Raw genomic sequence first — 12,646 nt, 5'->3', positions numbered from 1 at the left:
CTGCCCAGGGTCCGCGCCCCCGCGGGCGGCACCGGCACCGGCAGGCTGGGGCCGCCCCGGAGCGGGAGGCGGAAACGCCCCTGGAGCCTGAGGGAAAAGGGGGTCGACGGGGAGGGAGTCGAGCAGGGCTGGGGCTCTCCGGTGGGTTTCGGCTCCGTTTTCAGAAACGCGGCTATCTCCTCAGCGCAGCCCCGGGATCCCTCTGAGGACAAGGTAGCAGTCCTTTCGTCTTCCGTGAACACTTTTTACTCTTAAAACTGACTTTCCTTCCCCCCCTCCCCCGGGGTTAATCATGATGCTGATAACCTGTTCTGGCTTTTTACTACCCAGAAGTGAAGCCCTTGGCCTGATGGCAGGGCGTCTGCTGAGGAGAAGCTGTGGAGAGGGGCTGCCTCCCTGACAGTCTGCCTTTGAACTTATCCACAACTAATTATTTATCTAACAGCAAACTTAAGTGTTTAGCCTCCGCCAAGCTCTTCTAGCCAGGCAGGTAGCCACAGGGAAAAGGACCAGCATAAGTTTTGCACATGTAAAAATAACTGGTGGGTTTGTTGGGTTTTTTGTTTGTTTGTTTTGGGTTTGGTTTGGTTTAATCGCTGGAGCAAGCCTTAATGTATTTCTAAAAGGCTGGAGAGGGGCAGAGGTGGTTCCCTGAAGTGCATGAAGCTGGTCACCACTCTCAGACACCTGGTTTGGGGCCTTCCTTCGCTCTCCTTCCCTGGGCAGAAGAGCAGCCCAGCATGGAGGCCAGGTTCAAACACATCCATCTGTGGCTGCTTTGGCTTCTCCAAGGGACAAGAGAGAAGTAGTCAAGCACTTCATGGTTGTTTTAAGAGTATTTTCCCAAACCATTCATAGTGCTCAGCAAGGACAAGAAGTGGTACTTGAAAAGTCTTTTAAAAGGTAAGGTTGAGAATGCATTTAACACAGTGTGCTGGTAACGTTAAATATGTAAAGAATTTTGGGATGGGTTGGGTTAAAAAACTGCACACCAAAGAAACTCTTGAAACACACGAGTGGAATGCTTTTGCTACCAGGAAATCCAAGGACTGAGAGTGATTTGTGTTTGTGCTAGCAGATCTCCTGTAGTGACTCTGGATTGTGTTATTTATTTAAGTGCTGGAGTGACTTGTATATACGGAAGTAGGAAAGACTAGAATAAGGGTATTGGATAACGCTTGTGGAAGTGATCAGATATTCCCAGGAGAAAAATAGAAACTTCTGATGCGTGAAATAAGGAGGAATGATGACTGTAGTTAAATATTTACTTTATGATGTCAACACACTGCAGTTAAGAGATGCTTGATGAATACGTAACAGAAGCTGGGGTGGCACTAATGCTTTTTAGGTAGTGAAGATCTCGACAGAAATGTTTGTACTATGATTGCGTATATGCTTGTAACACAGAGGAGGACTAAGGGAACAATATTGTATAAGAAAAGAGCAGTGTAGATTGTTATCCAGATAATGCTCAGGAGATAGGAACACTTAGTTGCTACATGTTGGAAAACAGGAGAAACTGCGGTTGCTTTGTAAAGTTCCTACACGACTATCTCTGAGGATGGCATCAACCAGCAAAATCCCTGCAGAGAGCTACAGTGCAAGGGCATGAATGCAGAAGAACTCCGTGGAGCGTTCAAGTGTAAAATACCTGCATGAGTATATGGAAACTTTTTATGTGTCATAACAACAGCTTTGTATGAGGAACCTCTGTTGTACAAGCAACAAGTAAATCTCCATTGCGTTATGCCACTATTGCATATCATTATTAAAAGAGAAGGAAAGAGATTTTAGAATTGCTTATGTATGGCGCCTGGGGAGTGCAGGGAAACCTGCTGTCCTCAAGGCAAGAGTGACCCCCGGGCCCAGCCCTGCCTGCATCACAGGAGAAGGCTCCATGTTCCTGGTGTGGACTGAAACACCTCAGGCCCGTCCGAACTCTCTGCTGGACCTCACCCCTGTCCTGAAGGTGAAGGAGCAATGCAGGAGAACTCCGGTGGGAAAGGCCCTCAGATCTTTAATGCTCAGCAATGGTTACTCAAATGTTTTTGCCTATGTGGATCTTAGCAGAAAATTTGTAAGAGTCTTCTGTCTGTGTGTGCGTGGGTGCTGGGGCGTGTGTAGCGGAGATTTTTCAAAACCATACTGTACAAAACATAAACAGTATATGTTGTTTATTATTTTTTAACAAGAAAAGTTGTTATAAAACAGGAAAGGGTGGTCTTTACGTTGGAAAAGACTCTAACTTTTTCCTGTGTGCCCCTCTCTGAGCTCAGTCTGCGATCCCACGTGCCCATCTTTGTGACCTTAAGCTGTGAAACCCTCACTGAGGGCTACTACACAGGTACACAGATGCGTGAAGAACCTTCAACATGTTTATGTGTTAGTCGCTACAGAAAAATGAGTGAGAAGCTGGTAATGGCAAACATTACAACAAGTGTACATCTCTAGTTCTTTTTTGTATTAATGAGGTAAACCTTTCTTGTGTTATGTTGTCATTACATATCCTTATTAAGACAGAAGACCAAAGAAAGACTCAGCAAGGTTTCCCCCCCCGCCCATCAGGTGAGGCTCAGCTCCATTATCCTCAAGGTAGGAGTCACCCCTCTCTGAACTACACCTGAATTTTTGCTGTTGCAACCCAAAGACTCAAGTTTGCTGTTTAAAGCAGCATTACAGCAGCAGGTGCAAAGATGACAACACTGTACACAGCTTAAGGTAATTATTGTATAAGAAAATTATTCAAATTTTAGGGTTATGCTATAGATAATGACTAGAAGTGTGCTTAAATTCTGGTTTGTTACACAGAACATAGAAAAGATAAATATAAGGGGGGGAAAAAAAGGGTGCAGCAAGTGCTTAGAATAAATGCAACATCTCCTGTGTATATGCAGATTTCGGCATGGCAGAACAATGAGTAGCTTTTACATGTTACTTCCCTATTTAAGAAGTCATTTTTCAGGTAAAATAGCCTTGATTAGCAAGCTATGTGATGAAGCAGCTCAGAAAGGAGGAGCCAGCAATAAGGATTTTATTCTCCTCAACCTTTTCAGATAAATATCTGTAAGCAACAGAGTAGATACATAATTAGAGGTAAAGACCTGTAAACAACGTAGTAGATATACAATTAGAGGTAAATACTTGTAAACAATGTAGTAGATATGTAATTAGAGGTAAATACCTGTAAACAATATAGTAGATACGTAATTTGAGATATTCTGAGAGCTGAAAAATAGGGAATTAATTTAAATCACTTATACTTAACGGGATGAATATAAATTCACATTTCTAAAAATAGTTCTAATTTATTGGCTGTACCAGCTAGTATGCTTATTTACTTGTATTTTAAATCTTCGCTCATTACAGTGATGTTTGGTAGAATATTGTTGGAGAAAATAAGTATGATGCTGTTGAAGTTACATATCTCCTCACAAGAGGAGGGTGATACAGTCTAAGATGTTTATGTAGCAGTTATTTCTTTCTGCATCTATCGATTACTTTGCTGCAAATTAATAGTGGTGTATTCATTTTATTATAACAAAGGGTAATATGCATAACTGATGTCTGATTCGGAGGACTTTGGGTAAGGAATGCATCTAGTTCCCTGTTAGCAGTGACCCCTTCAGATTGTGCTATCAAGGATTTTCTTGTCATTGTTTTTACAAAATCATGAAAAGTAATGCCCTTTATCTCACCCCAATATGCAAATATATCCTATCATAATTTGAGTATTAAATTTCTTGTAGCTACTTTTCAGTTTCTCACGTAATATTTCTCAATTGATAAGATAAACTTGGGATAGAACTTTCAAGCATTTGAGTAATGAAAATCACGCAAATGTATAATTGAGAACGACCCCTCTCATGGACTTTGGAAGTGTGTGCATCTGGTTTGCTCTTTGTAATGGTTTATTTGATGTCCTGAATCATATGGTACAGATTTGTCCTTTGTACAAAACTATTCAAAGTTCTCATGTTTGTTAATTAAATTTCTGGTCAGGTAGCTTTGATTTAGAAGTAATGCTTTTTTACTAAGGGTAATCTGACATAATTTAGGTTTTAATTATTGGTTTTGTACAGTTAGCATCAGAAGGCTTTGACCATTGCATTAAGTAATAAGAGCCTCAACAAATGAGTGAACAATATCAGAATCTTGGATAATCCTGTTATCCTGTTCCACATAGTATGTGCTGTAGGGAAGGATTGTTTTAGACTGCCTTCTATTTGGAGAAGGCAGATACTTTTTTGGGGTACCCCTAGTGTCCCTTATGCCTTCCTGTAGAAATGCCTCGTTGTCCACCTATATTGATTGGTTTAATAAAAGACATGATAAACGATATCATGTTGTTTGGCAAACCATTGCCAATCAAATCTTTACTTGGAATCAAGATTACTATTGTAATGATGCTTTAATGTAATTTTAAGTGTATTATAAATGTGCTTAAATTTCTAATATACTCATCACTTTGTGTTTTCAGTTAAGGCTATCACTTCATCCCACAAGACATGATGAAGTCTTTTAAGTGTTGGTCATGAGATTCTTTGGCATTAAGAGGTTGAATTTAGCTGATAAACTAATTTCAGCTGAGGTTATTGCTTCTCTCCTTCAGAGGAATATTAGTGATTTTTTTTCTAATTGAAAATAATGCTGGCACAAATATCCTATGGCAGTGTAGGGGGAAAAGCAAGAAACACATGTGAGAAAAATTAGGTTTTTAATAGCAAAATAGATAGTATTTTAAGGACAGATTATAGATCTGTGTCAGTTCAGTTTCAGAATGAGGCAGGTTTTTTCCTAAAGATTTTTTTTTTAAGAAAAACCAAACCTACACCTAATTTGAATATTTAGTAATTAAGCACTAAGCTGTTGAGTAATTTTTACTGCTCAGAAATAATGGTAGACGTTTGTAATAGCACATAAATAACAAAAGTAATTATACATCCAATTAACAAAGTTTGTTATTGTCAGCATACTAATTTTTATGGTGAAGTTACTCAACTAAAAATGCTTACAGAGGGACAGTAAAAGCCTTGCAGGGCTGAATTTCACATATGCTTGTCTCTGTATTCAATATTTGAAAGGGGATGGAAATGTTACCCATGCTGATGGGGAAGCAAACACCCGCTCTGGTTTTAGAATGGGCCGGATGCTCCCAGCTGGCGAGTGCTGTCGGCTCCCGCTAAAGGCACCGAGAGGCTGCTGCTCTAATAGGATTAAAATTCTGCATTGTCAGTTGCTCAAAACTTTTTTGGATGCAGCAAGTTTAATAAGGCCGAACACTTTTGTCATTGGGAAGACCAGTATGTTGTGAGACTTGTATGTACGTGTCCTGACGTGAGAATTCCATGAAATTTTCTGTGGAAAACCATCAGTGTAAATTGGCTCATTTAAAGCAATGTGCTCCCAAATACACACAAGGTAAAAAAAAAAAAAAAATTAATGTGAAAACCTTCTAGCAGGGTGATGAAAACCTGCTTCTGGCTTTTCGTGCTACAGTTTTGACTTGTTTTGGTGAGATACTTTGACGAGCAAAATCATCCTGTTTGGTTTTGGTATTTAAGGTCCAAAAGCCTTGGTGTGAAGGGGTGATAGCTGGATTCTCATCGATGTGTACAAATATTTGAAGGGAGGGTGTAAAGATGATGGAGCCAGATTCTCTTCAGTGGTGCCCAGTGACAGGACAAGAGGCAACAGGCACAAACTGAACCACAGGAGGTTCCTCCTGAACATAAGGAAATACTCTTTTACTGTGGGGGTGACTGAACACTGGCACAGGTTGCCCGGGGAGGTTGTGGAGTCTCCGTCCTTGGAGGTATTCAAAAGCCATCTGGACATGGTTGGTGCAACTGGCTGTAGGAGGACCTGCTTGGGAGGTGGGGGACCTCCAGACGTCCCTTCCAACCTCAACCGTCCTGTGGTTCTGTGATACTGTCTGCCAGTAGAGCAAAAGCCCTGATGTTTCCAACTCCCCTCAACTTTTTAAGATCTGGGGTTAATATTTAGGTCCTTAACTTTTTCTGTTGCATTATCTTTTTTAAAAGTCTCAGTAACACATTTCTCTGTAGAGTTGACATCTTGGACTTCAATTATTTCCTTTTTTTGTTGACACTAGAGGGAGCTGTCTGGTGGCGTTTCAGCTTACTCTTACAGCTCTGTTTTTGCTTACAATTCTGTATATTCCTGCTTGGAATCTTTTATCAAAGTATACAAGACAAAGCTGTATAAATTGTGCCTTGAAAATGTTTCCTTCTCTAACAAAACTGAGCTTTCAAGTTATTTGTAATTTAAGTAATAAGTTTTGGCTGTGTTTTAATTTTGCTGAGCTGCAGCGGCAAGGGAGGCTTTTGATGTGCATAAATGCAATAGATATGATGTTTCTGTTATGTTTGGCATGTATTTTTGGTAGCTGTAGAGATACATTTGTAAACTTGGTATTTGTTGCTGTGATACAATCAGTTTGTATTTGGTGTGTGTTTGATCCACAAGGATCTTGTTTGTGATTGTGGAAGGGTTGCTTGAGGACTTAAGGTGAGAAGGGGATTTTTAAGAAGTTTTCTTTAGACACGTGATCTTAAAAATTCAGTTTATTTCCACTGGTGAGTGAAGCCAGCTTTAATTGGGTGAGGTGCTTATTTTAGGTGCTTTTATCCAAGCAGATGTAATTGTTGTTAGGGTTGATAATAAATATTGACTGGTTTTCATGATTACCAATATTACAGACAGGGGTGTTAACCTGTGTTTTTTACCTGCATATTTTAATTTGCTGTTCTTTTATGTTTATTACAGTTTCTAGAAAATGGTCTAGGACATCACAGCCAGATAAAGAGCAAAGTGAATTTTATTGAGTTTGAGGAAGCAATCATTGAGAGTTTCCAGGTTTTTAGTCCAAATGAGAGAAATTCTTTGCTGTGGTCTAAAAGCTGATTCTACAAATATTTGTAGACTAGACAGAAGCAAAGATTTTTCTGAAAGTCTTAAGATCAGTGATGACAAGCTGCTAAAATAGTCTTTCTGCCTAAGAAAATATGCAGAAAATTTAGGTAAGCAGTCTCTCGACAAGGAGAGGTCCAGTGAGGAGGACTGGTACGAATTCTTTTTGCTCTTTTTGCTTTGCGGACCGCAAAACACTGCTTTGCTTCCAACAGGCTAGTTTTAGTGACTGCATCTCAGGTGTCCATACAACTCTTGACCATTTGGAACAAAGGCAAAATATTTCACACTGGATGCCGAACTCTTTAGTGCTTGACAAGCGTTTGTTCTCAGGGACTTAATCTATATTAGCTGAGGCAGGTAAGCAAGCAATTACCTGACTTCTGCATTAGCTTAGGAAAAAGAACATGGGTGAATGATTTGGCTGCGGAGAAACTGTTGGATAAATTATATTGTGGATTCCTTAGATCATTGAAGAGGGTTATGAAGATCAGGTAGTATGCTGCGTGGCTGTTGTGGCACCTGCTGCCATTACTGAAGGAGAAACTCATGACTCTGAAGGAAATAGATGAGTTTAGGTCAGAAGTCTGGATATTGGTCTTATATTCTAAATATTCACAGTGTTCTTATGATGCCATTCTCACCTGACTTATGGGCGTGCAGGCTAATAATGTGTACAGTGGCAAGGATGGTAAGCAGTGTTATGTTGCCCCATTCACACAGAGTTTTTGTTGTATATTGGAAAAGGCTACTGAGTCTTGGCTCAAGATGGTTTGAGGGTGCTTTCTATAAATTATTTTTTTTTTCCTTTTTTATCCTGAGATTGTATAGTTGTATGTGAAATCTTCTGGAGTTTCCTTGCTGCTTGATCTTGGGGAGTGTTTTTGTTTTAATTTAAAAAAAGTCCTGGGAGAGGGGAATAATGTGGTGTTTTCATTGGAGCTGTGATAGGAGTTTGTGGGACAAAGAGGATTGCAGGACCCTCAACAACCTCCTCCATGAACGCACAAGGCAATTTAAACAGCAATACTGGTAAAAGTCTATAAAACTTTAAATTTTGATAAATACGACGCCATTGGAAGGGACTCCACTCTGTATTGGTTTCATTATAGGGTGGATCATAGATTTTTTTTTTCTTTCCTAAGGAAGAGAATTTTTGGTGGTGGTTTCCATTCCAATGGTTTTCACCATTGACTCGTTTCCTCGGGCAGTTGAGATCTTGTCTGCTACTTACTTTTCATCCAGACGTCCTCTTTAAATTCCCCTAATAGGGGGAGATAGACTTGAAGTTTGTCTTAACTTCTCTATGCATTAATTGTTAATGTTAAATTGTTTCTCTGGGCAAAGAATGAATCTTATTTTGTCTTTGCAAATTATGTTTAACATGTTAACAAAGATGCTATGTGGACTCAGACTTTTTAAGAAGCTACTGCTCAAGCAATAAATTGTCTAAACATGTGAAGAACAACTTCTGCTTCTTCCTCTTGGTTGCATTTTGCAATTTTATTGTTGGCATTTTTGAAAGAAGAACTTTTCTAGTGGAATGGATTAAACAGGTTGGTCGAATCATGATGTGTGAATACTTTTGAGACAGTCTTGCTTTTGTTCAATATAAACTTTGCCTATTTAATTCCTATATTCTGTATGTCTAGAATTAAGATGTTATTTGTTTGACCAACCAAATGAGAACTTCCTAGTAAGATCAGCTGTAACTTCCCACCATTGTTTAATTACTTGTATTCCACTTTGTCGTCTTCTCTTATGATGAGAATAATCTCATTATAAGAATTCACCAGAATTCTATTAACATAAATTAAGGTGGAGCCCATGAAAAGGAGGTGACTTGAGAAACTTCTGCAGAGATGAATTGACATTAACCGTGTAGGGCTTTTTCTGCCTTTAGTGTGTAACTTGGGGAATAATTTTCTGTTTGGATTTTTTTGAACCTAGAAAATGAATGTAAAAAATACACCAAGCTTTTAAGGAAATAATATTTTTAGGTTGAAATAATTTGTAAGCCTAAAGGTCATTGGTTTTTGAGGATTACAAAGGCAGTTTGGCCCTCTGCATTCATGGATTTTAATTTTATTAAATTTTATACAACAAGGCATTTCTTTAGTAATCAAGACTATCAAACAGTTACAGATCTTACTAAATAGAGAAATTGGTGGCTTTCACTTGGGAATTAGTGGCAGAGGTTAGAGTTTGAGTGTGAGTTTACAGTAACTGCAGTGCAATTTCAGAAATAATTGTCTTCTGATTTATTTCTTAGATTTTTCTTTAAGAAAAGAATAATACAGTAACTCATGCAAAAGACGGTAGAAGTTGCAAAGTTGGCCGCTTAAGTTTAAAAAAATAAAAAGATGAAATTAAAATAAACTGTTTCTATATTGATATAGTTTTAGACAGAATTACTTATTTGTACAGGGAGACAGAGACCCCACAAAATAGGACGGACTTTTAGTTGTCTTTGAATGAGGGATGAGAAATTATATTCCCTGTTTAATGCATTTGAGGTACTTGAGGAAAATTAAGTTGTAGGAGGAAAAAATCTTATGATTTTTTATTTGTCTTTTGAGCCTTTAGACCAAAAGTGCACAAAGGACTTGACACTCCTAAAGGACTAAGCTCTTGGGTTCCACTATGGTATTCCTATATTCAGTCCAGAGCTTATGTTTGGCTGAAGCACGCTGTTTGATAAGGCATCTAGTCTTCATCCGAAGATACCAGGAGATGGAAAAGTTACTGTTGCCATTGGTAGCCTTTTTCCACTGTTTAAACATCAAAATTCTCTAGAAAAATGTTTATGACTTATTTCTTGAGTAAGAAAGATGTTAGAGAAAATTATTATCCTATTTAAGCAACAGAAGGCTAAATAAATGAGCTTATGCCAACAGTATTTTTAAGTAGTTGACTTTGCATAAAAGAGTGATAAATAATGTAAATAAGAGAATATAGTGATGCAATGATAGAAGTACACCATATGAAATACAATTAAAATACAAACAGATATAAAAACATTCAGTGCGTAAGAAGTAAAGTGAGTAACTTTGAGATGCTTTGTAAATTCCTCTAAATACCTATACACACATGAAGATATCTAGATACCTCAAAGTACTTTGCCTCATTCTTCAAACTAAGTGGATGATACTTTTAAAAACTACAGTTTCTTGTTAGAGCAATCAAAACCCCCACTTTTTTGATGCATATACCTGTATGTATGAAAGCATGGACACTCGGGTACACGTCACAAGCTGTAAAACACAGGTACAAAAATTATACAGTCAGAGTAGGAAGAAATGAAGACTAAACAATATGCTAGTTAATACTACAAAAATTACTCTAGAAAAATTGTTTTCAGATACTTTTGTCTATAGAAATCTTTATTGTACTGCGGTTATATGATCCATTTTTTCAGTATTTTTATAACATTATAAAAGGAAACAAACAAACAAAACCCCCATGTGCTACCAAACTGCTTTAAAAATGTCTGTTTAGGATTAATTTAGAGAATTCTTTCAACCAAAAAGTATGTGTATATATTTATCACTTTAATAAAGATATATTCAATTAATTTTGAAATCCAGAGTAGAAAATTAATTTCCCTCCCACAGTCTTAATGAAGAAATAAAGAAACTAATTTCCCATTGCTGTTAGAGGGGTAATCCACTCCTTCACATATTAAGAAATTAATGTAACACATCCAGCCAGCCAAAGAGTCTCTGATTCTTCCCCTCCCCCCCAATCTCTTACACCAGCTTTTTTTTGTATAATACAATTAGGAAAAACAAAACTGAAAGAGACTTAAGTCTTTCTATGTCTTTCAGATGTCAGTACGTGCTAATTTTGGGTCTGACGCTGTTCCCAGTAAAATCATCTGCTGAATTTGATAGTGCTTCCTAGTTTGGGTTTTCTTTTAACAACAAGAAAAAACCCTGTGTGTTTAAAAAAAAAAACAAAAGAACAACAAACCCCAGACAAACAAACATAAAAAACCCACCCCAAACAACTGAACACCCCACACCCTTTATAAAAAATGCCAGAAAAATGTTAAGGAAGAATTGTGACTGCCTTTATATACCTTTGTAGCAATTGTGGGGGTTTGTGTGCTCCAAAGGTTGACTTTTTTATTTGAGCTAAATATAGAAGAAAGATATTTTCTTACTTTTATTTTAAAATTGTTCTGAATACGATAGCATTTTTTCATACTAGGAACATATTTGAGCAGATTTTTATAATTGAAAAACTAGGTCAACAGGTTATTTTAAGGTATTAGAAATGGGTATTTGAGAGATGCTCAGAATTACAGTACTAGAAATTATTTTCTTGTCTTAAGACAGACTTTATTTTACATACATAAGCAACTTGGTTTTTTTACTTTTTTTTTTTAAATGGCACTCCCTGCATGAGTGATACACTAGCTGACAATACATTCAGTGTGAGTGCAGTTTGTCCTTAATATAAGGAAGAAAACCATGAGTTTGTGTTAGTGTTCCTTTAATGAGGCAGTTCAGATTTAAAAAAAAAAAAAGGGGGGGGGAATCTCTGATTTAAGGCTTTGAAACTCTTACTTGTAGCAGACGTTTTTTGGGTTTAATCTTTTCTTGATGCTGAGTGTTCAGCAAAGCAGGTTCTTGTGTACTTAGCTTAACTTGAGAATAGTGTCTTTGATAGCAAAAAGCTAAAAGGTAAGTATACATTTAATTGATTTCTTGATCAGGACTGCTTCTGCAATGGAAGGAACAGCTGAGCTTTCTTAGCCATCACTGGTTGGTTGGCTTGTGTGAATGTGGCATAATTCAGAAAACTGGGAGATAGCCCGAGCAAGAAACAATGAAAATACAGCTGCTCTAAGGACAAGGGAGATGTAACACCTAAAGCTTTTTGGAAAGGCTTGAGACCATAGAAGCTTAAAGGATTTAAAAATCAAAGATAGGAGGCCAAAACCATGTTTTGGTATGCAGGGAAGATGGAAAGAAATGCATTTCCCTCCTTCATGTCCCTCTTCCCACCCCCTGGTTTGAGCAAAAGTAAGAAAAATAGCATAGGAAGACCTGCAGACCCATTTAACGTGAGAGGAAGAGAAGGAGGACTCTGGTGCTGGCAGAGCTTGGCAGAAAGGAGGAGTCCCACATTCCTGCGAGTCAGGAGCCCCAGCCCCACGTGAGGTCTGGCTCAGAGCAAGCCAGGGTGTCCCCTCTCCCAGGGCAAGGTGCTGCTGCCTGAGGGGCAGCATCTCTGTGTGCTCCCCTCCACCTCCGCCCTGTGCCCAAACTCTGCAGGGCATTATGTCCAGCAACCCCTGCCACCAGGGGCAAGACCTTGTGCAGCAGCAGGAGCTTGCAGCCGTGAGAGGTGGCAGCTTCTGAGGAACCCTCTTGATTTAGGGTGACTGGCTGTAGGTTCCACTGAACTCCTTCAGGGGTCCCAAATAGCCTGTTTTCCCATCCTGGTGTTGTGCCATGCCAATAAGAGTCAGTCTGGCTGCAAAATGAATTAGCCATGGTGAAAGAGTTAGCAGAGGGAAGACAACTACATGAAGGTCCATTACACCAGACAGAGGTGTGCCTAGGCTGTGATATATTAATTTTATTCATCTGGACTCTCTTGGGCATGAGGGGGTACTGCAGGCAGAGTAACTGCGCTACCTGGATGCACAGTCTCAGTTTTGCAAAGGAAAAAATAAACACAGAGGCTAAATTCAGCTCCCTTCGGT

General features: G+C 38.7%; 1 protein-coding gene across 2 annotated transcripts in view; it reads left to right on the top strand.

The window, feature by feature from the left end:
* Nucleotides 1-113: 113 nt before the first annotated feature.
* CCDC73 (coiled-coil domain containing 73) overlaps nucleotides 114-12,646 on the top strand; it is an 85,368-nt gene continuing 72,835 nt past the window's right edge. For both annotated transcript variants that reach the window (XM_054199334.1, XM_054199335.1), the window contains exon 1: nucleotides 114-213. The gene's annotated coding sequence lies outside the window, so the exon portion shown is untranslated. The remainder of the gene's footprint in view (nucleotides 214-12,646) is intronic.

Source organism: Rissa tridactyla, chromosome 4 (genome assembly GCF_028500815.1).
Source record: "Rissa tridactyla isolate bRisTri1 chromosome 4, bRisTri1.patW.cur.20221130, whole genome shotgun sequence".
Classification (NCBI taxonomy): Eukaryota; Metazoa; Chordata; class Aves; order Charadriiformes; family Laridae; genus Rissa; species Rissa tridactyla.
This window is presented reverse-complemented; position numbering and strand designations above follow the sequence as displayed.